Consider the following 16,175-nt stretch of genomic DNA (forward strand, 5'->3'; position numbering starts at 1 on the left):
GGACCAAACAAACAGACAGCTCCCATTGGGGGAGTTTGGCTTCTTCTGGAGCCCAGTTTTGAGTAGCTGTTGTAGGACCAGAATTTTAAAAGCAAAGCAATACCGCCTCCGCTCAGCTCTCTCCCTCCACACCTCCCAGAGCTGCCGGCTGGCGTCCAGATAAGATCAGGGCTGCTCTTCTCTGAGTCAGCAAGGAGGCTTGTTTTTCAAAGGTCAAACAAAACCAGAAAGCAGAGAACATTCTCTTCCCCATCATCCCCTGGAGCTTCTAGTAGAATTTTCTATCTCCAAAAACAAAAAGTTTAGGCTTTCATTCAAGCCTGTGGTTCTTGGGGTTGCTGCAGAGGTGATGAGCAGGGAGGAGGAGAGGTGTGTGCTGCGCATAAAGAGGAGCTTGCCTCCTTTGAGGGACACGGGGGTTCAGGTTGGGGAGGGATTTGTGTTAACCAGTCAGTCTTGCACAAGTTACCTTTGACCCCAATGAAAATGCTGAGCTGGGAGACTGGTGTGTGAGTAGGAGCTGGAAAATGTATTGCTTACAGTGTTGACAGTCTCAAAAGGCTCAGGACCAATCTTGGGCTAACGTGGAACTCAGGGATCAGAGCCTTGAGTACTAGCCTGGTCCATAAGGAGATGGCCTTCTGGCCACCACGAGGGACTGGTGAGCTGCCAGCCCTGGGAGGAAGCTTTCCTCACAGAGGGAATTCTGATGACCCTACAGAAGCTGGTGAGAGAGCCCGCCGACTTGGAGTTTTCCAGCCTGCGGGCTTCCACTCGAGTGTTGCCTGTGGGCACTGAGGCTTCTCTGCCTCCCCCAGACTTGTGCAGGACTTGCTGGTGTGGACGGTGTGGCACGGCTCTTCATTGAACTGAGCCCTTCGTGCTCCAGGCTGACACCACAGTCTGTCGCCATAGAGTATCACCAAGGCTGTCACCGTCTGTAGAGCTACTGAGAGAGAAGGAGTAGCAGAGTGGGGAGAGATAGTAATCTGGTTCAGCTACTCATCGTACAGTTGAGAAATCCCTTCTGAGGTGTGAAAGGGCTTGCCCGGCACCCTGAGGTGTTTCCTGCAAGCAGAACTCTGAGCAGCTGGTTCCTCAGTTCCTCTCCGTGGGATGTCTGTGCCTTTTGCACTTTAGTGTCTTGAGGATTATGCATCCCCTCACCCAGCTGGGTTTGCAGACGGTAACAACTTACCATCCTCCTTGAGGCTCTCTCAGCATAGAGCCTTAAGGAAAGTGCTAACTAGGTACCTGAGCAGCTGGAGTGGGACCCCTGGGGATGTCAACTGGAATTTAACAATCTGTATTCCTTTCCCTGACACCTCAGAAAATGGATATTTCCTGGAAAGGAAGGTGATCATTAGGATATTTATACCTTGGTTCCTCTTAGGCCTGGTTTTTTTTCCAAGACCCATGAGAACTGGCCTGACTGACCTGAAGTTGAGAAATTTCCATAAAAATGAAGCATTGAAGTATTGGGTGAAGAGAAATTGAAGGGGAACACTTAGCTCTAAAATCATATTGTTCCAGAATTCTGAGGAAGCTTTGTCGTTTGAAGGGATGTCAGTGGGTTCTTACTGCCTTTCTCTATGAAGCCAGGCACGTGTTCTGTGCCCTCACTGTCACTTTACTCCATTTTACAGGTATGACTCATAACACACTAATAGAAACAGTCTAATGTCTATAGGCTTGTAGTTTATTAAAAGCATAATCTTAGCAGTTGAGGAGAAAGAAAAAGTCTATGATAAGAGTAGATACTTGATTGAATTAAGTGAGCTCGTTGATTCCTAGTACAAGCTTTGTTCATTCCTCCATTGGCTTCAAGAAATATTTATTGAGCACCTACTGTGTGCCAGGCGCTGAGCATAGAGCAGTGAAAAGACAGATACGGTCTCTGCCCTCCTGGAGTTCACATTCTAGAATCGAGGGATGAGCAAGGTAAATTTAGACAGTACTAGATGTTTTGAAGAAAAGGAAAAAGTGCTGTAGTAGAGTATGGAGTATTGTGATGTGTGTGTGTGTGTGTGTGTGTCTGTCTGTGGAGAGAGAGAGAGAGGAAGAGAGAAAGAGAGAGATGGACTGGTGGGAGGGACCCAGCTTCTTGGATTGGGTTTTGAGCAGAGACTTCTCTGAGAGATGCCCTTGAGTTGAGCAGACACTTTCAGCGGAGGGAACCATAAGCACGCAGTGCTGGGAACAGGCTCAGTGTGTTCCAGACACAATTGGAAGGCGGTGTGGCTGGAGTGAGGTGAGGGAGGAGGAGAACCGAGGGGTGAGGTTGAGGGGCAGGGGCCAGGTCACGCGGAGCATCTGAGGCTGAGGTAAGCAGTCTGGACTCTCAGTGCGGAGGGTAGCGAAGAGCAGAGGCGGGACGTGATAGATGTACATGTTTTCAGAGGTTGCTCTGGGTATTAAGTGGAGAATGGATTTCAGGGGGAGAAGAGGAGCGGTCAGGAAACCAGCTCCAGGCTTGTTGCTGATGATCTAGTGGATGGCACAGCAGTAGGTGGGCAGAAGCTATTTTTGAAGGTAGAGTGGGAAGTTACTTCATGTTTCTCTCTCAGATTTGCCACCTGCATAATGACAATGACATTGCTACATCTGACCCACTTGTCTTATAAAAACAAATAGGCTAGTGGATACACTCTTAAGGGTAATTTAAGATTTTATTACTGTTATTATTTGCTAATATTGTCTTACTTTGAATTCCCTGTGCTTCATTTTCCAAATTTTTATATTAAATTTCAGCATCTTTATTTATTTCATTCTTTTCAACAAACATGATTTATTAGACATAAAGAATATTTTGCTCTGTTCAGAGTATTAGGAAGCCTTAACTAAGAGTTACCAATATAACGCACCAGCATAGAATGCAGTGGAATTAATAGCCAGCTTACTTTTAAAAGTTAATGTGATCAGGTAAAATTCAGAATAGAATATTTGAAGCTGGGAATTGGAAAAAATACAAAAAATAGTTAAGAGCTTTGCCTTTGTCCTGGAAGCAGTTGTGCACAGGTATCTGCGAGTGCAAAGTTCTGTTGGTAATGGAAAATCGATAGTGGCAGCGGCATTTCTGGAGAGCGCCGGGAAGCAGAGTTGAATGGGATTGTTTCCCTTAATGAAGCATTCTCTCTCGGATGAAACTCTTGAACTTTTCCTACTTGATCACTAGCTAAATATGAGAGGGCGGGGGAAGAGCTTCGAAGTTGTTTACCAACTAGGGTAGGGGTGACCTCAGCCCCAACTAGGGTAAGACAATTAACTGCCACAGTGAAGCAACCCTCTTTCCTGCCTCATTTTGAGGTGCAACTTCATAGAAGGAGATGCATCTGTTGAGAATAGAGGCTCTTCCTCATTTGCATTGTGTGCAGTGGAAGACTCAGCTCTTAGTGACTTGATCTGTGCCCTATCTTCTGTCGCCAGACTCCGAATTATTTATTGGTCAGTGCGTCTGAACTTCAGCGTGAAGTGGTCAGTCTGATGATTCAAATTGCAGACAAAACGTGACAGTAGTTCTGGGGTCCGTACGGTTTCTCGTCTGCTTTATCTACCATCACAGTCCTTTAGGGTTGGAGGTGGTTGGGGCGTCTTCAAGGGAGAGGAGGGTACAGTGTCTCCTGGAGGACACTAATCTAGTCTGCTTGATTTATATAATATTTTGAAATGTTGAATTAGTTGCTGTGCTTTAAAAATCAGTAGATTTTACTTACAAATATGGTTTTCCAGCTTTTCTTGGGGAAAAAAATGAAGATCTAGTAACATGGAACTCTCCTTCCTTTGTGGCAGCAATCAACTAGAGTAGAGTGGTGTTAATCCCTTTCAGATGGTCCCGTTTGCCACGGTCCCCACCGTGGCTTTTTCTGTTTCAAAGGTCCTGTTTAATTTATTTAAGTTACGCGGCTGGCCCTTGTAGACGTCTACTCTTACACCTCAGGTTTAGGGTTATATAGTCCAGCATGTCCATTCCACTCTCACCCTCATCCAATGCAGGAATCCCTTCTTCAGTTTCCTTGCTGGTAGTCCCCAGACCTGCACTTAAACTGCTCCTCTGATAGTTCAAAGTAATTGTTGAAAAGCTCGTGCTAACAGAGTTCTACTGTCTGGGTCCCCATAGGACGTGTCCCTTTTCCATAGAAGTGTGGCTGTCATGTGCCATCTGGGTTTTCCCCAGAGTAAACATCCCTGGTTCCTTCAACAGCTTTCTCATGTGACTTACGGCTTTGTTCCCTCACCAGTCTGGTTATTGTTGGATTTATTGTCCTTTTGAATGAACTTTGACTTAGTAAAGTCCTTAAAGCCCCACCAGTTCAGTGAGATGTGATTTCACTGGTTGTAGAATGTCCCAGTAGGCTTCCAGTATGGCAGCAAACTGCCCAGTGATCTTAGATAATGTGTAACATTTGTCACCTTAAAGCTGTGTAGGGCACCAAACATCTGGATGTTTGCAAACTGGATGCAGATGGGTTCCCATTTTCAAAATGTGAGTAGAATCAATTAATTTTGTTTTACTTGCAGCTGTTAAGTATTTGTACTTATAAATAGCTGTTCCATTAAATTGCTTCCACAATAGGGAAGTGCTTTGTATTTGCTTTTTTGACCCTCTCTCTTTTCTTAGGTTGTGAAATGATTACGCAAGGCCTGTATCTACAGTGCCCAAGATCAGAGGCGTCAGACGCTTTTGCACTTGAGCGTTGTACATTTGCAATACTGTCCAGATTAAGCTTTAATTCCATTAGCTAAGATGGTAGAGAGAAAATAATATTAATAGAGTAGGTATTATCTTTTCTCTTTCCTAGTTTCAATATTAGCAAGTATTAAGTAGGGAATTTTTGCTGATGCTTGTAAAAGGAATCAGTATCTTAGATAAAGATAGAACCTCAAAGTCCAGCCACACCCATGCACCTGTCCCTTTTTCAGCATCCCAGCAGGGGACCAGTTGGCAATGTTTCAGTCCTTCTGATGACAGAGAACTCTCTCTACATTGTGAGGTATACATCCCAAATGGCCTGATTATTGAAAAGTTCTTCCTTGTGTTGACGTCTACCTCCCTGTAGCCTCCCTATACCTCCCTATAGCCTGTTTCGGAATGAAATAAGTATTTCTTCCTTATTAAACGAGGATATAGTTTCTCCAGCCTCCCCTTAGACCAGGGTTTCTCAGTCTCAGCATTATTGACATTTGGGCTACATATTTCTACGTTGCGGGATCTGTCCTGTGCATTGTAGGATGTTTACAGCATCTCTGATGTCTACCCACCAGAATCCAGTAGCAACCTCGGACAAAAATTTCTCCAGACTTTGCTGGATGTCTTCTGGGAGGCAAAATGGCTGTTTTTGAGAATCACTGCTATCGGATAATGTTCCAGCTGCCTTTAGCCTGTTTCAGATTGAAGCAAATATTGTTTCCTTATCAGACAGGGGTATAGTTGCTTAAAAAATATTGCTTATAGAAAACTGTATGAGGTTATTTATATCTAATTATGAACAGGAGTTTTCACTAGTTCCTGAGCAGGGGAGAAAATGAGTGTAAAGTTATAGAGATGTGGACTTTCAAAGTTACACCTTTCTGTAACTTTTGGATTTTTCAACGGGGAATATGTAACACTAATGTAAAATACCAACAAAAGATACTGCAATAAAAAAATGGTAAAAATTGCTTAAAAATCAGGTCCAGAAGACTGACAGTCTCCTGCCTTCATCCTATTTAAAATATCCAAAGCAGAAGATTTTGTGTTCTTCCTCAATAATTCAGTTTGGTATTGGGTCAATTTTGAGATAGTTAAACTACTTTCTGCGTCTTTAGTTGAAAGTTCATTGGCCTGTTATTTACAATCTTGTCTCGTTCCGTATCTTTATATGCTCTGTGTTCTATTACTGCTGTAACAATTGATCACAAATTTACCATCTTACAGTTCTGTAGGTCAGAAGTCTAACGTGGCCTCCCTGGGCTACAGTCCAGGTGTCATGGGCTGCATTCTTTTCTGGCAGCTCCAGAGGAAAACCTATCTCCTTGCTTTTTCCAGATTCTAGAGGCCGCCCATATTCCTTGGCTCATGGCCCCCTTCCTTAGTCTGCAAAGCCAGCAAGGGTGGGTTGAGTTCTTCTGTGTCTCGTCACTCTGACTTCCTCTTCCCCTCGTCCACTTTTGGGGAGCCTTGTGATTACATTGGGCCCACCTGGATAATCCAGGACAATCTCGCTATTTTAGAGTCAACGAATCAGCAACCTTAATTTCCCTTTCCCACGTAACGTAGCATATTCACAGTTTCTGGGGGTTAGGATGTGAACATTTTTGGGGGGGAAGGGGAGTATCATTGTTCCGCCTGCCGTCTACACCCATTCCAAAAATTCATCAGAAATAATTCGACAAAGAGAGTGCTGATATTTGTGAAAGAGCATTTTCTTGCTTTTTACCAGTAACAGAAGAGTTAAGGCATATGCCCTAATCTCTGGCCAGGACTGGGTTTTACTTGGATTTATCACCAGCTTTTGACAGAAATTCTGGACTTGAAAGTGGACATTTTACCTATTAGTCTGTCTTTTGTTCCAAAAAGAGAAATGAAGCCTGGTGAGAATTTAACAGTGACAGACAAAGAGGGGAAGATAGGATTCGCAGAGGTCACGATAGCGTGTGGGGAATCTCAGCTGAGGTTTGAAGCGAAACTGGTTTCAGTGGTAGACACGAAGTCCACAGAAGGAAGGCAGAAGATGGTATCAACTTTTCAATGGATTTAAATAGAATTTTATCTGAGCTCTTATTTAAAGGTCTTCTCCATCTGCCAGATTGATATTTTATTGCCAAAACTGAAGAAAATGATTTTCAGGCTTTACTGTTTAAAAAATTGTTGATTATTTAAAGTAAATATTGTCATTAATTTAAAATACTGGACAAGGGAACAGCAGAAAGAAGGATACAAAAAATTACCTTTAGTTTCTAACTATACAGAACTCTTCAAAGAAGATAAACTTTGTAAATATTTCTTTTTATTTATTTTGTTTCTTCTCATTCTTGTTTTCTCCTCCTTCTTTGTCTTTATTTTTATGTATCTGAGATAGTGGATAATTCTTTTAATTCTCTATGTAACATTTTACTTAAACATAAATACTTTCATGGTCATACAAACTCTTCTTATATATCCTCTTAAAATTATTAGTAAAGCAATACATTTTGTTGTAAAATATGTGAAACAAAATGGGGAAAACACTCATAATCCCATCACCCCTATTATATTAATTAGTAGTCTTTCAGTGTGAATTTTTACATGGCAATTTTATATTGTTTTTTCAATTAATACTGCATTGTAAACAGTTTCCTAAGTCATAAAGAATTATTTTGTAACTCTCACCTTACTAACTGAATAAAATCCCGTTGGTGATATCCTCTTACTGTCTGACATTTGTAGGGTTTCCATATGTGTGTGTGTGTGTTGGCTCTTACAAATACAGTTGGAATAAACGCTATAGTGCGTTATGTTTTTAGGGTTTTACTTCCCTGTGTATAAGATTTTTTGTGTGCTGATCTCAGAAATGTTGTGAAAAGGTCAAAGGATATGGACAATTTAAGGCTTACCAAATTGCCTCCCAAAAATCAATATACCTATTTATACCCCTGCTAGAATTGCTGACTTTGCTTTGGCAGATTTTGCAGTGTCAAAGAATAGGTAAGTCCTGTGTTCTCTGGCTTTTGGGTCGTCAGTTCTTGCTCTGTCTGGCCAGTTAGGAAATTTTGTGTTAGCTGGTGGTAGTAATGGATTTTCATACATTATGCTAATGAAGACTGCTGTATCAAGGGTTTTAGTGTTGTCGCCTTGAATTTTGCAGTTCTAAATGTCCAAAATAAATATTAGACTTTTCAGAGTTGTAGTTCACAAAAGTAAATACCTTTCTAGCTAACTCATATCCCACAGTTGAGAAAACAGCACTTTTCTGTGGAAAGAGAACTTTGAGAATTCGAAGACTTCTTGTGAATTATTCCCCTGTGTTCACATTCAGAATCCTCCATGGTCATCCTCTCAGAGATCTCAATGACCATCAGAAGACACAAGAAGCTAGTGTCCGAGGAAGCCAGGGACTTGCAGCTGTTTATAGTAGCTCTTTGTTCAGGAAAGCAAGAAGCACTCTTTGATTTTAGTGCCATGGAAAGTGTTTGGTCGTATTTACCTAAGGTGTGTAGTACTTCTATAGAGGATTGGTGGTTGCTTATAATAAAATCACAGGAAACTATAAAACAGCTTATATAGGAAATAAAGCTAGAGAAATGGACCAGAAACCAGAGAATGTATTATTAAGCACCCACCGGACACACAGAACTGTGAGAAATCTAAAAAGATGAAGGGTATTGGATCATTTTCACGAGCAGCTTCAATCTATTTGGGGAAAGAAAATGGACAAGAAAATATTTTAAATGTTAAAAAGCAACACATGAATTAACTACAAAGTAATAGCGTGGAGTGAGCATGGTTTATGGGTGCCGAGGAGGCACTGGGAGATGCTGATATGGTCCTCGACTGAGCCAAGATCCCCTTGACTCAGGAAGGGCGAGGCTGGAGCCTGGAATCAAGAGCTGGTTCTAGAGAGGAGGGGCTGACCTTTGGTCTGGTATTAAGTGAAGGTAAAGAGAAGAGCTTGCCGAGGGAGTGTAAGCCTGGTGTTCTCTGTTTTCTTCTGAGAAGAATGTTTTCAGGTCTTCAGTTGTAAGAATAGGATGACAGGGTGAAGGAGAGTGTGTCCATTTAAGGGGAGAAGACTTTAACCTAATGAGGAGAGGTGAGCTAAGGAGGGAAGACGGGGGCTGCCATGAAATCACTAGGATATATAGTGGATATATATGGCAGAGCTGAACTGCAGCCTGGGGGCACAGCTGTGTTCAGAGAACAGGTTGAGGCTCCAGACCCCTCTACTTTACATTCCCTGTAACCCCCAAAACGCACACACACATACGCACGTCACTGGAATAAGGACACACAGAGATACCATTCTGCAGGACCAAAGTCATTCCTGTGTTAATTCAACAGACGTTCATTGTACATCTGGTAGGTGAAAGACCCTCACTGCTAAGTGTAGTGGGAAATACCACTGCCTGCGGGACACAAGTCCACACTCAGATGTACTGCCAGCATGGGTGTCTGTTCTGCCCCCTGCTCTTACCTCAACGTCCTTCCTCCCAACACCCACCTCCTAATACCTCCTACCACCCTCTTACTGATTCCTAGGCTGCATCACTCTCAGTATTGTCAGCGTGACATGCCTTCCTGCTTCTTCCCATTAACCCAGGTCAGTCTGCTAAGGCTCCTCCTCTTTCAACAGTCAGCTCCAGCGCCACGTCCTCTAGAAGGACTTTCCATAGCTTCCGGCACCACCCACCCGCAGACTTGACCTTTCTCCTTTGTGCTCACACGGAACTCACTTCTGTTAAACTATCTCAAATTCCAAATTGTATTTAAAAAATCCACGGCTCTCTCCATGCCTGCTCAGCACTTAACCAAAGCAGGATTAAGGCCTTGAGAAGCTCCAGGTGCTGCAAATACTATAGGATCCTCATCCTCTGTGTGAAATTCAAGATAAAGACAATACTAGGCCAAAAAACATAAAACTCATATGTATATTGACTTAGAATAATTCATTTCTAGATTTTTCTGATTGAAATATACTAAATACATTCATCAAGGCTGAAATTTTCCCATAGCTGTGGAGCCCCTGCTGTACTGTTTTTTGCATGGGGTTTGGTGTGCTCAGAGTAGAAGGCAGCCAGACATTTAGCCCTCAGTACTTGGCACAGGCATGTGCTTAGTAAATGTCTGAATGGACGGTTGGGTCAGTGGGTGGTCTGGTGTATAGGCCATTGAGGTACAATTCACTGTGCAAAAAATAAGCACTATAAGAGAGGAGCAAACAGTGCTGTGGGCATTGTGGGGAGGGGCAGGTACTTCGGCTGGGGAAACTAGCAAGGACATTATGGCGGAAGATCCCCAACTGGATTAAGTAGAGAATACGATAAAAGTCAAGTGCAGTGATGCATTCTTGTCACCAGTTGAGTACATTCAAGCAGGATTCACATATCTTTGTCAACCTACACAGACAAACAAACCCTATGTCTAGTGTTTGATAAACCTACTTGCTTATCAAGAGGGCTCCTAGTTTCAGCTATGTCTCTTAAAGTAGATGGTTTTCCACCCTGTCCCATCTCCCAGGTGAGGTAGACCCCTGGCTGTGTCTGCTTGCCCTTTATGTAGCCCAGTGGTTCTCAACTGGGGGCCATTTTACTTCCCCAGGAGACACTGGCAATATCTGGAGATGTTTTTGTTTTTTGAAACTGAGTAGGAGGCGTATTGTTGCTGGTGTCTGGTGAGTAGAGGCCAGGGATGCTGCTAAACACCCTAGAGTGCACAGGACAGCCCCCCAGCAAAGGATTACCTGGTCCCAAATGTCAGTGGTGTGGAGGCTGAGAAGCCTGATGGAGCCTGAGCCTGCACCACTGATGTTGCTTTGGCAACTAGGCAGGATAAAAATCACCAACTCTCACACCTCTGGGCTCTTTCTTTTCTCACGATGTAGTCTCTAGAGTCTAACATATTTTGGTCCCAATGGGGCTAAGCTGGTTCCTGGTGAAGAAAGGAAAGGACGTTCATTGAGAGTTAGTGTGTTTGGCTCTGGGCTGGCACTCTCCCTCACCTCAGCAACCCTATGAGAGATATTATCAATCTCGTTTCACTGATTAGGAGACTTAGGTTTCGGATGTGCAATGACCAGTCCAGAGTTGATCCTTCCGTTTGCAGGTTCAGGCCCTTCTCGTTGCCCTTGGCAGCCTCACAGTCCCTGTTCAGATCTCGGTGGGAGCCATGTTCTCCACAAAAGAGCTCAGATGCATTCTACCTAGAGTGTAGGGCTGACTGATGTTGCAAACCTGATGGCCTGCTGACCAGGGAGCAAAGTATTTTGATCCCAGCTTGGCCACTAATTGTCTGTGTGGTTCCAGGCAAGTTGCTTCCCCTCTCTGGGCCTCAGTTTCCTTATATGTAAAACAAGGGGATTAGACTAGGTAGTGTCCCATACTTTGACCAGAACTCAAGTAGGTTATGTCCATCTTTATCTAGACTACAAAACCAGGCACTCTTTAAGCATGGTATTCTCTTTTGTTTGTCATCTTGCACCTTACCATACCCTGTAAACACACACATACATACACACACACACACACAATGGGCCTCCCTTAAAAGCCTAGCACAGCGCCTGGCTCATGGGTACTACTCTGAAATTGTAATAACTACAAACCACTCATTTTTTCAGGAAAAAATCCCTACCCCAAAATTTCAAACTGAAACTAAGCGTACCTTTTTCCTAAAATTATTGCTTCAAAGCAAAGCCTCAAGTCCAATATTACCTAAATCGGACCTCAAACCTCTAAGGGTTCAGCTTCTCTCTGACAAGAAGCCATTTGTTTAGATTTTGTTGCCCAAGGAAAGAGCTAGGATTTTGTTTTTCTTTTTTCCTAATGCGTGTTCATTGTTGACACACTGGAAAAGTACATGTTAAAAAAAAGGAAACTGAAGTCACCTATAATCCTGCCACTTAAATATAACAACTGAGAACGTTGTGGCTTTATATTCATTGTGGCTTTATATTCATCCCGACTCTTCTTTTTCTATTTGTGCGTAAATGTATATGTTTGAATAAAAACAAGAGCACACTTTACTGATAGATGTTTGTTGTTACCTCGGAGTCTGGGCTGGTTGATCAAGCCCCTGAAACCTGTCAGTCATATGGGTCAGCCAGTGTCCCTGAGGCTCAGTGTTTTTTAAGTGTCAAATGGAGGTGATAGGACCTGCCTACCTCTACTCCTCATGAGGATGAGAGATTACAGAAAGTACCTGGCTAGACAGTGCGCTCAATAAAAGGTAGGTAGTTATGCCTCCAATCACCTTCTTATTTCTTAACGAAACCAGTAATCGGATTTTGGATTCAGAAGGTCTGAGTTGCAGTCAAAATACTTCTTTGTATATCTTTAGCAGTTTCTGCCTGATGTTAAAGCCAGTCAAAGCCCAAATCAACAAGCTGAGAAATTGGAAACCAATCCCGGGTCTCTTCTCAGATGCCGGAGCTGAGTTAACAAGGAGCGTCACTGGGACTTCCGGAGGCGTGCCTCTTCAAGTCCTATTCCTGGTCCAAGGAGTTCTTGTTCAGGTTTTTAGAAAATGTAAAACTGAGTAAAAAATGCCTATCAAAATCATCTTTCTTATTTCTTCTTTAGTCTTCTGCCATAATATTAAAAGGACTTCTTGTTGAGACCCACTTGTTTCACTATTAAATCTCCTGAGAGAGGACTGGCTTATGTCTCATCAAATAGAGAGAAAAATTTGTTTCAGAAGAGAACAATTTTTCCATTTTTGTTTTCAATTATAATATGAGAAGAAGTGGCATCCCAAGAACAGAACTGTTTGCTCCGAGGCTTTTTCCCCCTTAAATATTGTCTGTTCCCTCCCTCAAACACGGAAGTTCCATCGCAATCTCTGCTCTGAAGAATTCAAGCTCCTGGTTTGTGGACCGTCTCTTCACTGCAGTGCTGGATGTTAGAGCACCACGTCGCTCACTCTTGTCTGAAGCTTGGCAGCCAGAGGGTGCTGGGCTGGGCAGAGTGGCTTACTGCCCATAGGATCTGATTTGAAGACAGTAAAATTCCTCTTGTCTCCAAAGCATTTCTTTCCCATAGCATGTGATTCTTCCCTTTGGAGTAAATTTTCAGGGACTTTGATAACTTGCCTCCAGGAGACCTTGCTTAAAAGAAAGGATCTGGAAGGAAAGAAGGAAAGAAGATCCTTCTTTGTTAAGAAGGATCTGATTAGGAAAGGCTCCTGAGCACAATGGTACCTTGTAGCAGCTTGTTAGATTAGGGGTGTGGAACTTTTGCTGTTTTGTGAGGCATGCCAGGGTGGGAGACCACAAGGGGTGCCCCAGGCATTATCAGGGCACTAGCAGCCTGCAGAAGGGAAGAAGGGCAGTGAACACAAAGTTCCCCAAGAAATGTAGGAGAAATGCTAATTATAGTGCTAGGGGAAGTTGGAGCCCTTAAATAAGGAAACCTGTAAGGTCTATTCAGCAGAACCGCCTATGGACAAAGGGGAAAATGACCTTGGAGGGATTTCAGTCAGCAAACAGAAAGTCTTCCTGTTCCTGTCTCAAGGTCCTAATTGACACCTTAGTTTTTCTTTAGTTTATTGAGCAACTGCTTAAGGGGAATGCGTGAGGCTAGGAGTACAAAGTGAGTAGGCTAATGTTTGTATTTAGCTACATGCAAAAACACTATTTTCCATATTTTTATCATTTAACCCTGGGTAATATTATTATCATCCTCAGCCTCATTTTACAGACAAGAAAATAAGGCACAGAAGGTCTCCATAGTTTGCAGGAGGTCCACTGCTGGTGTCAAGGCTGGGATTCAGACCCAGACAGTGCAACTCCAGGCACTAAAGCCCACACAGTGGACCCCTCCCCACGTCAGTGAATTGAAAAGTCACATCCTGCTGTGAAATCATCCGAGAAGGTGTTTCTGGGCTCCCTGGCAGTCCACACCAGAAAGAAGACAGGATCCCTCATCTTCATTCTAGAAGCCTTTACAAGTGCTTGCTATATGCTGGGCCCTCTGCTAAGTAGTAATAATAAAAAGACAGATGAGGGGCCAGCCTGGTGGTACAGCAATTAAGTTTACACATTCCACTTTGGCAGCCCAGGGTTCGCCGGTCCAGATCCCGGGTTCGGACATAGGACCATGTGGCAAGCCATGCTGTGGTAGGCGTCCCACATATAAAGTAGAGGAAGATGGGCACAGATGTTAGCTCAGGGCCAGTCTTCCTCAGCAAAAAGAGGAGGATTGGCGGCAGATATTAGCTCAGGACTAATCTTTCCCCCACCCCTCCAAAAAAAGACAAATGAGACCAGTCTTTGCTCTGGAGGAGCTAACAGGCAACTGGGTGAGGCAATGTTGTGAACAGAGCATTGCAGGGGAGGGTGAAAAGTGCCTGAATGGAGGCATGTACAAATACTGCTGGAGCAAAGAGGAGGCTGCCTTCGTGCTGCTAATGGTCCCGTGGCCTGACTGTGCCCAGACCCGTGAGCCTCTGTTGCTGAGGTGGAAAGTGCCTTCTCCTCTGGTACCCCATGGAGTCAGGCCCAGAGAAGACCTCCTTTCCTGACTGTGGGAAAACTTGGGTGATGGTGATGGTTGTCTCTGCCTTGGACACAGCTGTCTTGCTATCAGCTGGGGACAGCCTTGGCATATCTTTCTCTCCCACAAAGCACACCAGCCAGAGGCAATGGGGAAAGGCAGTGCATTTTGTGGCACTGGGAAGGTGGAGAGAGGAGAGCCATCCCATTTGGGTCATTCTGTCACTCGGTACATGGGGGAAGACCCTCCATCTGGTCCTGCCCATGCCAAAGACTCACTGTGTGACCTTAGGCAAGTGGCATCGCCTTTCTGTTTTTCTTTGATCTTCATCCCCCAAAATGAAAAAGGGAGGTCCTAAAATTTGCTTCTCTTCTTTTATTCCCACTAGGCATTTTCTCATACTACATCTCGTAAATAAGCTGCAATAGCATTTGTGATGATTGTTTGACAGTCTTTCTCCCTGCTGGGGGTTTTGAAGACAAAAACCACATCTGCTTGAGAAATCTTTTTATCCTCGACATAGTGACTGACATGTAGGCACTCTTAAAACTGAGTAAATAAATACATGAATAAATGAATGAATGAATGAGTTAGCCAATCATAGATTATTTAGAGGATTATTACTTTGAGAATGAGGGTGGTGAAAAAACTCTACACAAATAGTACTTATATATTCCACTGCAGCAGTTTCCAAGCACTGTATAAATCCTGGGATTGACTGTATCCAGATCCCTAGGGAGATAAAATGCAGATGCCTGGGTCGGCCATTTGAAGATTCTGAGGCAGTAGGTCTGGAGTGGGGGTCAGGAATTGCAACGTTTGAAAGTTCCCTCAGTGCGTTGGTAGCTTGCGCAAGGTCAGGTTGGTAACTCCAGCATGGCGTGTCACCCAGCCTTAATTCTGCCTTGTTCTGCCATGAGGATGGAGGTGTTAGCCCTGGCACTGGTCTGGTAGGAAATGCGGGGAGGGCAGAGCACCCCACTCCTGCTTGGAGGACTTGGGGAAGCCCTGCCGGCCATTGGCTGTCTCTGCTTCTTCCTGAGGCTGTTGACATCGAAGATGTGATGAATACCAAGGAGCTGTGGGCAAGCTCTCCTTTGGGTTAGTGCGGTGTTCCTAAAACTCAGCTGTGGATCTGCTTGTGTGTTTCACTTTCGTCTCTTCATCCTCCATGATCGTCCAAGTGGCTGAATGACACTCCCCTTATTCAATCACAGGCTGTCAGCACCAGGGGTAGAAGTTCCTAAAGCCCTCGGCTTGTGTCTCTGTAAATATTTTCTGTGCATGATGTTATTTGAGGAAAAACCAAGTTGTAACAGCATAACAGTGGGGTAGTGGTGGCAGCTGGGGAGCATCTAGCCTCTCTTCAGCTCAACTTCTTCTGTTGCTTAACTGGGAAATTCAGGAGCTATTTCTCTGGATTCATACACAGTACTCTGCTGTTTCCAAGGGTCTTAGCATGTTGCTCCCAATATAAATTAGGGCAAGAACAATGAGACAGAGTCTCATTTCATTAAAGAACAATTTCTAATTCCTTGTTAAGTCATTTTCTCAATCCACGAAGCAGCTCCTGAACACCTGAGCATCATTGAAATAATTGTTCTGTTCATTAACTTTAGAAGACGTTGGTTTTAGAGTGAATAGAAATTGATGCTTCACAAGGATGGTATGTTGTGGTTAAAAGCAGGGAGTCAGATATTCCGGGTTTAAGCCCTGCCTCCAGCATTTGCCAGCTGTGTGGTTAGGACGAGCCCATTGAACTCTCCTTAATTTCCTCATCAATAGAATGGGGATAATTAAACCTCCCTCACAGATTGTTCTGATGATAATTGATTAAGATACCGTGTGCCAGAAACTGTGCACAATGCTTGGCGCATAATAAGCATTCAAATGTTAGCAATATTATTATCCATTTAGTGAACAAACTTTTGAGCACCTAAGTGCCATTTTAAAAGAAAAAGAAAAATTATAGTGCTGTGTGCTCATATGAAAAGATTTCTACAACATATTATCAA

General features: G+C 43.6%; 2 protein-coding genes across 5 annotated transcripts in view; one reads left to right on the forward strand and one right to left on the reverse strand.

Annotated features, from left to right (window-relative positions):
• Positions 1–16,175, reverse strand: part of ANKRD66 (ankyrin repeat domain 66) — a 50,790-nt gene that overhangs the window by 29,552 nt on the left and 5,063 nt on the right. The gene's annotated exons all lie outside the window — the stretch shown is intronic.
• Positions 1–16,175, forward strand: part of PLA2G7 (phospholipase A2 group VII) — a 35,760-nt gene that overhangs the window by 513 nt on the left and 19,072 nt on the right. The window lies entirely within an intron of this gene.

This window comes from Equus quagga, chromosome 15 (assembly GCF_021613505.1).
Source record: "Equus quagga isolate Etosha38 chromosome 15, UCLA_HA_Equagga_1.0, whole genome shotgun sequence".
Classification (NCBI taxonomy): Eukaryota; Metazoa; Chordata; class Mammalia; order Perissodactyla; family Equidae; genus Equus; species Equus quagga.